We start from the raw sequence: 9,103 nt of genomic DNA on the forward strand, positions 1-9,103 counted from the left end.
TAATTTTAGAGAGCACAGTTTCAAAGTTTCAAAGATGCTAAACTAAACCTGGTTGAGAAACTTTACACTTACGTAAGTTAATTTCTAATGTATTGTGAATACTTTTGAATATGTTCATTGAAAATGTTTATACTTCTTTTTTTTTTTTTGGTCATTGGGCTTGAACTCTGGGCCTGGGCTCTGTCTCTCTGCTCTTCAGCTCAAGGCTAGCGCTCTACCACTTGAGCCACAGCACCACTTCCTTCTTTTTAAATATTGAGATATATATCTGTACACCTTATGTTTCCCAACCTAGCACTAAGGAAAGGGGAAAAAGTACAAATGATATGACTATACAAGTCATTGCCACAAAAGGTCCTGTGCTAGCCAATAACTTCTCAGTTACCATGAACATGTCCACCAAATTTCTTTTCATTGTTTTCCAGTTTGTTCATTGATGAGGTCAAAACAGTAAATACTCTTAAAAACAACAATAAAAATGTTCATTTGGATACTTGTTCATTAGAAAAGTGGAATGAAGATGGAAATATACTTCAGAAGTTTCTTTAACTATATAAATGTGTTTTAGTCAGGAAGAAGAGCCCGCCATTTTCAAACTCACATTTAATTGTTCTATTTTTTTGGGGGGGAGGGGGGTAGGGAACAGAAGTTCTAAAGAAGTCACTTAAAAACAGTAAAATTTGAACACGTGTTTGTTTACTAGACATGTTCTGAGGACCAGGCGCCAGATCAAGGCTAACTTACATACATCAGGTGCCAGTGTCTGACATGATGTAAAGATGAATTGATACAGGTGGACCCATTGCAACAATGAGATGTACAAGTTGTTATGTTGCAAACGAACTCTACAACTTTGGTGGGGGGGGAGGATTGGAGGGGGGATAGGGGGAGGATGGGAAGGGATGGGAAGGGGAAGCAAAGGAGGAGGCAACAATGCTTGATAAGAAATGTACTCATTATCTTGCCCATGTAATTGTAACCCCTCTGTACAGTATTTTCACCAAAAAAAAAAAAAAAGACACTCCATGGTCTCTGGCTCCAGCCCGGCTGAGACTCCAGGACTGGTCATCATGGATCCTGTGCTAGAAGCAAATGGTACCTTTGCCCTAAACCTTTTGAAAATGCTGGGCAAAGATAGCTCAAAAAAAAACGTATTTTTCTCACCTATCAGTATCTCTTCAGCCCTGGCCATGGTCTACCTGGGAGCAAAGGGGAATACTGCAGAGCAGATGGCTCAGGTGTTGTCTTTCAATAAATGTGGCAATGATGGAGACGGAGATGTCCACCAAGGCTTTCAGTCACTTCTCGCTGAAGTGAACAAGACTGGCATGCAGTACTTGCTTAAAGCAGCCAACAGGCTCTTTGGAGCAGTCTTATACTTTCCTCTCCCCTTCTAAAAATTCCTGCTACAAATTCTACCAAGCTGAAATGGAGGAGCTTGACTTTGTCAGTGATGCAGAGGAGTCCCGAAAACATATAAACAGCTGGGTAGCCAAAAAGACAAAAGATAAAATTACAGAGTTGCTGTCTGCAGCTTCAGTGAATTCAAACACCAGACTGGTTCTCGTGAATGCCATCTACTTCAAAGGAAACTGGAAGCGTTCATTTGACAAAGGGCGGACCCAGGAGAGGCCATTTAAAATCAGCAAGAATGAGCAGAAACCTGTGCAAATGATGTTTACAAAGTCTACTTTTTTGCGGGGGGGGGGGGGGGGGGGGGGGGGGTTTGGATCCGGTCGTGGGGCCTGAACTCTGTCTGGGCACTGTCGCTCAGCTCTTCAGCTCAAGGCTAGTGCTCTACCACTTGAACCACAGTGCCACTTCCAGCTTTTTTTTATTTTTTTCTGTCTATGTGGTGCTGAGGAATCAAACCCAGGGCCTCATGCATGCAAGGCATGCGCTCTACCACTGAGCCACTTTCCCAGCCCTACAAAGCCTACTTTTAAGCAGACCTATATAGGAGAAATTTTCACCAGGATTCTGGTGCTTCCTTATGTAGGTGAAGAGCTGAATATGATCATCATGCTTCCAGATGAACACATCGATTTGAACACGGTGGAAAAGGAAATCACTTATGAGAAATTTGTAGAGTGGACAATGCCAGATAACATGGATGAAGAGGAGGTGGAGGTTTCACTCCCTCACTTTAAACTGGAAGAGAATTACGACATGAAGGAGGTCCTGAGCAGTATGGGCATGGCCGATGCCTTTGAGGAGGGCAAGGCAGACTTTTCTGGAATGCCTTCCAACCTTGTCCAAGGTTGTAGACAAGTCTTTTGTTGAGGTCAATGAGGAGGGCACAGAGGCGGTGGCTGCCACCGCCGCCATCATGATGATGCGCTGCATGCTCACCTCTCACTTCTGTGCCAATCATCCTTTCCTTTACTTCATTCAGCATAGCAAGACCAATGGGATTCTGTTCTGCGGCCGGTTTGCCTCTCCATGAGGAAAGGGTTGTCACTCTGTGTAGACCTCCACCTTGCATCCACTCCTGTGTGCCTATGACCCAAGTGCCCTTCTTAGTGTCATGATCATTAAGAAATAAAGAGCCTTATGGGGTGGGATCACACCCTCAAAAAAATTTAAAAAAAAAAAGAAGATGAATGAAGAAATTTGACCTGGGAGATAATGAATCATTGGAGACTCTTGAGTTGGTGCATGTTAAAGTATTTGTGGGGAAAAAAAATCTTTCATAAATGAAAGTTCTGTAAATAAGGGCTTTTCCTAATCCAATAAAATTCTGAGACATGTCACAAACTTCTCAACTTTTCATAAGTGAAATGCCTGTTTATCCCTTTTGTACAAGTTTTGTATTTTCTTTGTTATTGTTCATTAATTATTCAGAAATTCTCCCCACATCCCACTGTTCATTTTATATGCTGCAAACAAGGTTATGAATACAATGCTTCTTCATCTATTTCACCCTTTCCTTCATTCTCTCCCATTTTCCTCCTCATGATACCTTCTATGAAAAAAGTTCCTTTTTAAAATAATTTGTGTAATCTTTAAGTGGTTGTACAAAGAAGTTCCAATTCAACATGTCATGAGCTCAAGGGGGAAAAGTTCTTAATTTTAGTTGTATTTATACATCCTTTTCTTTGGGTTAGTATTTTTTTTAATTTTACTTAAGCAAACATTCTCAACCTGAGTTTTAAAACCTCTTCTATATTCTCTGGATGTTCTTCTAATCTGATAGCTTTTAAATTTTAAATTCTGAATTTGTTTGGAGTTGACATGTGCATAGAGTAATAGTTGTGAACCAGGGATCCTTTCTTTATTGTTCTTTTCACTAGGATAATGGACTTGGAGTGCCTTGTGGTTTAAACACACCTCCTTCCCATACAAGTATTCATGTCCTATCTGTCACATCAAAGTTTTATAGATGCTCTGAAGCTTTCCCTGGCTGTATATAGACTAAGGCCATTCTGTGGTTGAAGGATAATAGATACGTTTTTTTCCTTTTTGAATAAAGATCTTAGGCTATATGAAGCCCACACAGGCTTCAAACTCATGTTGCTCCCAGTTCAGCCTGCTAGGTATTTGGTTTACAGATATGTAGCATCATGCCCAGCTCTAAATATGGAATTTCTTTTGTCTCTTTACATTTCATTTACTCACGTGGGCTTGCTTTTTCCTATGTGATCTTCCCAGGAATATGTTTAATTTTAGTCTGGAATGACTGCAGGACTAACTCAGGGAAACAATCTTCCACTGGGGGTCAGATCTTTGCCAGATCCAGTTTATGGGTTTCTCCCCCCCTTATTTTTGTGTGTGTAATATCACTCTTCGTGGGGATTTTTTGTTTTTGTTTTTGTTTTTCTGTTTTTCAGTTAGCTGAGACTATTGTAGGCAACATGGATATAATAGGAAAAAGCGAACATTTTTGTCAGATATTTTCCTAAATGCTGTATGTTTGTTGGGGGAGGGGTGTGTGCTCAGGGTCTCCGGCTCTCCTTTAGCTTTTTCATGCAAACCTTGCACTCTTACCACTTGAGCATTCACTCCTAGCTTTTTGGTTTGGACTTTTTCTTCTTGAGCTAGTTTCAAATCATAATCCTCAGATCTTAGCCTCCGGAGCACCTGTGGTTACAGATGTAAGCCACTAGTACCTAGCATTTCTTTTTCTTTTTTTTTGGTCGGTCATGGGGCTTGAACTCTGGGCTTGGGCACTGTCCCTCAGCTCTTCAGTTCAAGGCAAGTGCTCTACCGAGTGAGCCACAGCACCACTTCCATTTTTCTAGTGGTTTATTGGAGATAAGAGTCTCATGGACTTTCCTGCCTGGGCTGGTTTTGAATCTTGATCCTCAGATCTCAGCCTCCTGAGTAGCTAGGATTATAGGCATGAGTCACCGGCGCCTGGCAGTACCGCGCATTTCTATGTGGTTTATGTAAATCATTTCTCTTAACCCGTATGGTTTTATTTTCAATTTATACGTGAGGAAAGAAAGGTTTAGAATAACTAAGAGAATGATAAGCTCATGTGCATGAGTAGTTGGCCTTTGCTTCAGAGCCCACACTCTTCACTAGTATACTGAATACCAAAGCAGACACCAGGCACCAACAAAATGCTTTGTGTACTAATCTTAGCTCCATCTTATTGACTATCCAAGTTTAGCTATTGGCATGACCACGTGTGACATTTAGTAATGACTACTGAGAACCAGCAGCTTCAATAGATGAAAACACTAATGGAGCCTGACATGTGGTGTGTGCCTGTAATTCCGGCTACCCAAGAGGTGGAGTAGTGAGATCATAGGCTCACCCAAACAAAAACTACAATATTGTACTGAAAATTAACTAAACAGAAAAAAGGACTAAGTTCATAATCTCAAGTAGTATGGTACTTAGTAAGTTTATGGCCCAGAGTTCAAATCCATTGTCATGGAAAGAAAGGGGTAATAAAAGAAAAAAGGAATGTATTGGACCTATGATTGGTTACCGCTCAGTATTTTCTCTGATTCTTAAGAGAGAATATAAGATATACATTATCCTAGAAAGTTGGCCTGATTCGGGGCTGGGAAAGTGGCTCAGTGGTAGAGCGCTTGCCTTGCATGCCTGAGGCCCTGGGTTCGATTCCTCAGCACCACATAAGCAAAAAAGGAAAAAAGCCGGAAGTGGTGCTGTGGCTCAAGTGTTAGAGCACTAGCCTTGAGCTGAAGAGCTGAGGGACAGCGCCCAGGCCCAGAGTTCAGGCCCCATGACTGGACCAAAAAAAAAAAAAAAAAAAGCTGGCCTGATGATCAGAACCAATGGATCAGGAGGATCTGGAGTCCACTCATGGACATAAAGCTCTCTGATCAGGTGCTGCTACTTCACATCTGGAATACTGGCTATTTAGGAGGCTGAGATCTGAGGATAATGGTTTTAAACTAACCTAGCCAAACACTTATCTCCTATTAACCAACAAAAAGTTGGAAATGGAGATATGGTAGAATACCAGCTGAGTGAAAAAGATAAGCAAAAGCGTGAGATCCTGAGTTCAATCCCTAATACCAGCACCAAAATAAATAAAGCATTGTGCTCCCTAAGGATTGCTAAGGAAACAAGAATGTGGCCCCATTCAAGCTAAACAAGCACAGAGAGAGTTTTCAGCAGAAAAATGGAGAGTTGTCCTTTATCATTACATAAGACACTTGCAGCAAGCCCTTTTACCATCTCCAAGGGTGTTATAGACTTATCAAGATGACATGTAGCTACCATTTGGGGTCACAAGAAGAAACCAAATACAGAATGAAGATGAAAATTGAGGCTGTGATTGAAAACTCAGGAAAGAAAACTGAATTCTAGATAAAATTACCAAAATTCTGAACTGAAGTCATTAGAATGACTAGTAAGTTTTTTTTTAGTTTTTTCATTATATAAATAGTATATTTTTCCATTAAGATAGGATAACCTAGGCTTTATGATATTATTTCTATGATGTTATTTTCAACTTATACAACAGGAAAATAAAGTTTAGAATGCTAAGATATGGACTCAAGCTCATGTGCTTGAATGTCTGATGAGATATTGATTAATTTGATAAAAATAAAGACCTCCATGTTTTTCTGATTTCATTCAAAAGCAATCCTGTGAAAGGAACCTATATTTCTCCATAGAGTATAAGTTCTTATGTCTAAATATTTCACTGAACTACAATAAAACACAAGATTATCTTGAATAAGATATAGACCCAAGAACTCACATTTAAGATGAAATTGTTATCAAACTTTCTATTTAGTATTAATGTAGAAATCTTAATATACTCTTTCTTTTCTGGAAAACAATTTGGTTGCATAGAGATTTCAGTTAAATATTTATATCCATTAAAAATAATTTTTTATTGTGAAAATACTGTATAGAGGGGTTACAATTACATGGGCAAGATAATGAGTACATTTCTTATCAAGCATTATAGCCTCCTCCTTTGTTTCCCCTTCCCATCCCATCCTCCCCCACCCCCTCAACCCTCCCCCCTTCACCAAAGTTGTAATGTTCGTTTTTGACATAACGACTTGTACATCTCATTGTTGCAATGGGTCCACCTGTATCCCTATTTAAACGATTTGCTTTTTCCCTTCCTCTCCACAAATTATAACAACATCAAATACAGTGAAAGCAGGGGTTATATCGCGGGGGAGGGACATACAAAGCAACAAAGAAATAATCTTATAAATGTGTTAGAAACAATCGCATGAAAGAAAAAAAAACATTTGAATACATATCTTAGGGTTCATTTCCCTAACATCAACTTAACTGACCTCTTCTGCTTGACTCAGACATATACTAGATATTGCAAATAAGGGAAACCATGGGACCTATGTTTCTTTGGGCCTGGCTTACTTCACTTAATATAATTAACCAAGTATATAAATAAATCATCGAAGGAAAGATATGGAAGAAGAAGGGAAGAAGTTCTGAAAGAAAGAGAACCCAGTTTCACAGTAAAGATGGATGACCTAAAAGGGAGACAGAGACCAAAGAAGAGAGCTGGGAAAGCAATGTCCCAGATGCTAGACAAGAGGGTTCTTCAGCAAAGAGAGTTGGTGTTAGTGTTATGCTCACCTTTCGTCCTCGGCTCCACCCAGACCTGGGGCCCCTCCCATTCTTGGAGCTCCCTCCTTACATCTGGCCCCTCCCTCTTTCTACCCGGACCCACCTGAACTCCCATCTACCTCATTTCCTATCCCCCAGACCCTCCAGTTACCTGGATGGGGATGGAGGCCATGTCCACACTCTGGGGGGAAATATGGCTCCTCTAATAAACCTTATAATAATCTTTCTCCTGTGCCTGCCTGCCTCTGGAATGGATGTGTCCTATCCTGTTTCATTGGCGACCTGTACCAGGATAGTTCCCCAGTGGATTTGCTCACCCCTCCACTTTGGAAGGGAGTTCGACCAGCTGACGGGGACCTATCCTGAGATCCTACTCTGGTTGCCAAAGTAGGTAACTTTCTCCTGACCTATCGAGTGCTCTACCAGCGCAGCCAACACTGCTAATTAAGTCCCACTCCAGGTAAATGACCACTTTATCCGAGATCCAGGTTTCTGATTCCGATATCTCAGTGTAAGGTCACCTGGGTCTTTGTGGGCTAACCAAGCCCCCTGTCTGAGCAAAATCTTGATCAGGTGCACAGATGTAGCCACAATGGGCCTACCAGGGCACAAGCACCCCTCCCCCCCTCCGCCCGTGGACAAACATGATGACGTTCTCCACTGGCAGGATCACCCCCTCTTTAGGAGCCAACCCATACTGTAGAGGACGCTCTATGGTTGGCACGTGGCTTCAGGTTACTTACCTTGGGAAGGACTCTAAATTACATTAAGGCCACCTGGGCCTTGGAAGGCTGCTGAGCCCCCATCAGAGTCAAATTTGGTCCCAAATTTAAAACACCTCTCTCTCCCCCTCCCTCCCTCCCTCCCTCCCTCTCTCTCTCTCTCTCTCTCTCTCTCTCTCTCTCTCTCTCCCCCCCCCCTCCCCTTCCACCTCCCTCTCCCCCTCCCCCTCCCCCCCCCTTCTCCTCCTCCCCTTAAACTCTGTTGCTTGCTGTTCCAAAATTAGTTTCTGGTAACCTCTCCCTTCTTTCAACTAAAGTTATTCACAAGTATTTCATATGCTAAATGCCCTGGAAGAATGTAGCCATCAATAGCTTGTTTATACTCCTTGAGATAAAAGAATGGATGAGTTTAAGTTTAAACTCACCCCCCACCCCCCAAAAAAAAGGTCAACAAGATTGGATATTACCAAAAGTGTATTAAATTAAATTCTGTTGAATCTTCTCTCTAGCATTGAGCATATGGTGGATGCACCATCTCAGCATCATGGTAATTCAGCTGCTGTTTCACGGGGACTCAGCTTGAATCTGTGACCCGCCCCCCCCAACCTGACCTGCGCTGCCATTATAGGCCACGTGTCTGTTCATGTCTTGTCTCCTGTTTACTAAGTTTCTTGTTGTTGACAAAGTTTTGCTTAAACTGACCACATGGTTCCATCATAATTAGACAAAGTAATACTGCTAAAATGTTAAAACTTTAAAAGGGCCGATTTTAAAATCTAAGCACGCTCTATAATTTGTGCACAAACCTGTCTATTTGGCTATATGTAAACGGCTATGGTTTCAAGGTTACCAAGTATTCTGCGTACTAGAAGATCTTTGTCAATGAAAGCTGTGATTTCATCTAAATTGCTTTAAAACTTTGTGACCTGACTAAGCCAAAGAAAAAAACAGTTTTAAAGGCATTGAGAAAGGAGTAAAAAAGATGGTTTCCTTAGCAAAGTAAATGAAACTGGTAATTAAATTGGCTGTGATTTATGCCATTCCTATGTCCATCTATGCTAAGAGTGAAATATTGTACCTCTGACCATGGCTAGTAAACTAAGGCTAAAGGTTTAATTCTCTGTTTCTCCCCTGTGCACCAATCAAGTCCCTTTAAGATCATGGGACCAGAGTGAATATGCCCAGGCACAGCTGCCTAAACCAGGGGCACCAGCCTGCAAAAGCCAGTGTAAACCACGTCTTTAACCAGTATATGTAGAAATTGTTACAGATAACCAGCAGGAGGTGTGACAGATGCCACAGACTCTCCAGACTCTGGCCTTGCTTCATCACACATGACCAAAAGC

At 41.4% G+C, this 9,103-nt stretch overlaps 1 pseudogene; it reads left to right on the forward strand.

Annotated features, from left to right (window-relative positions):
• Positions 1–1,024: 1,024 nt before the first annotated feature.
• Positions 1,025–2,570, forward strand: LOC122113152 (annotated as a pseudogene).
• Positions 2,571–9,103: the final 6,533 nt, after the last annotated feature.

The sequence above is a fragment of the Dipodomys spectabilis genome, unplaced genomic scaffold, assembly GCF_019054845.1.
Source record: "Dipodomys spectabilis isolate Male_0828 unplaced genomic scaffold, ASM1905484v1 ptg000096l, whole genome shotgun sequence".
Lineage (NCBI taxonomy): Eukaryota > Metazoa > Chordata > Mammalia > Rodentia > Heteromyidae > Dipodomys > Dipodomys spectabilis.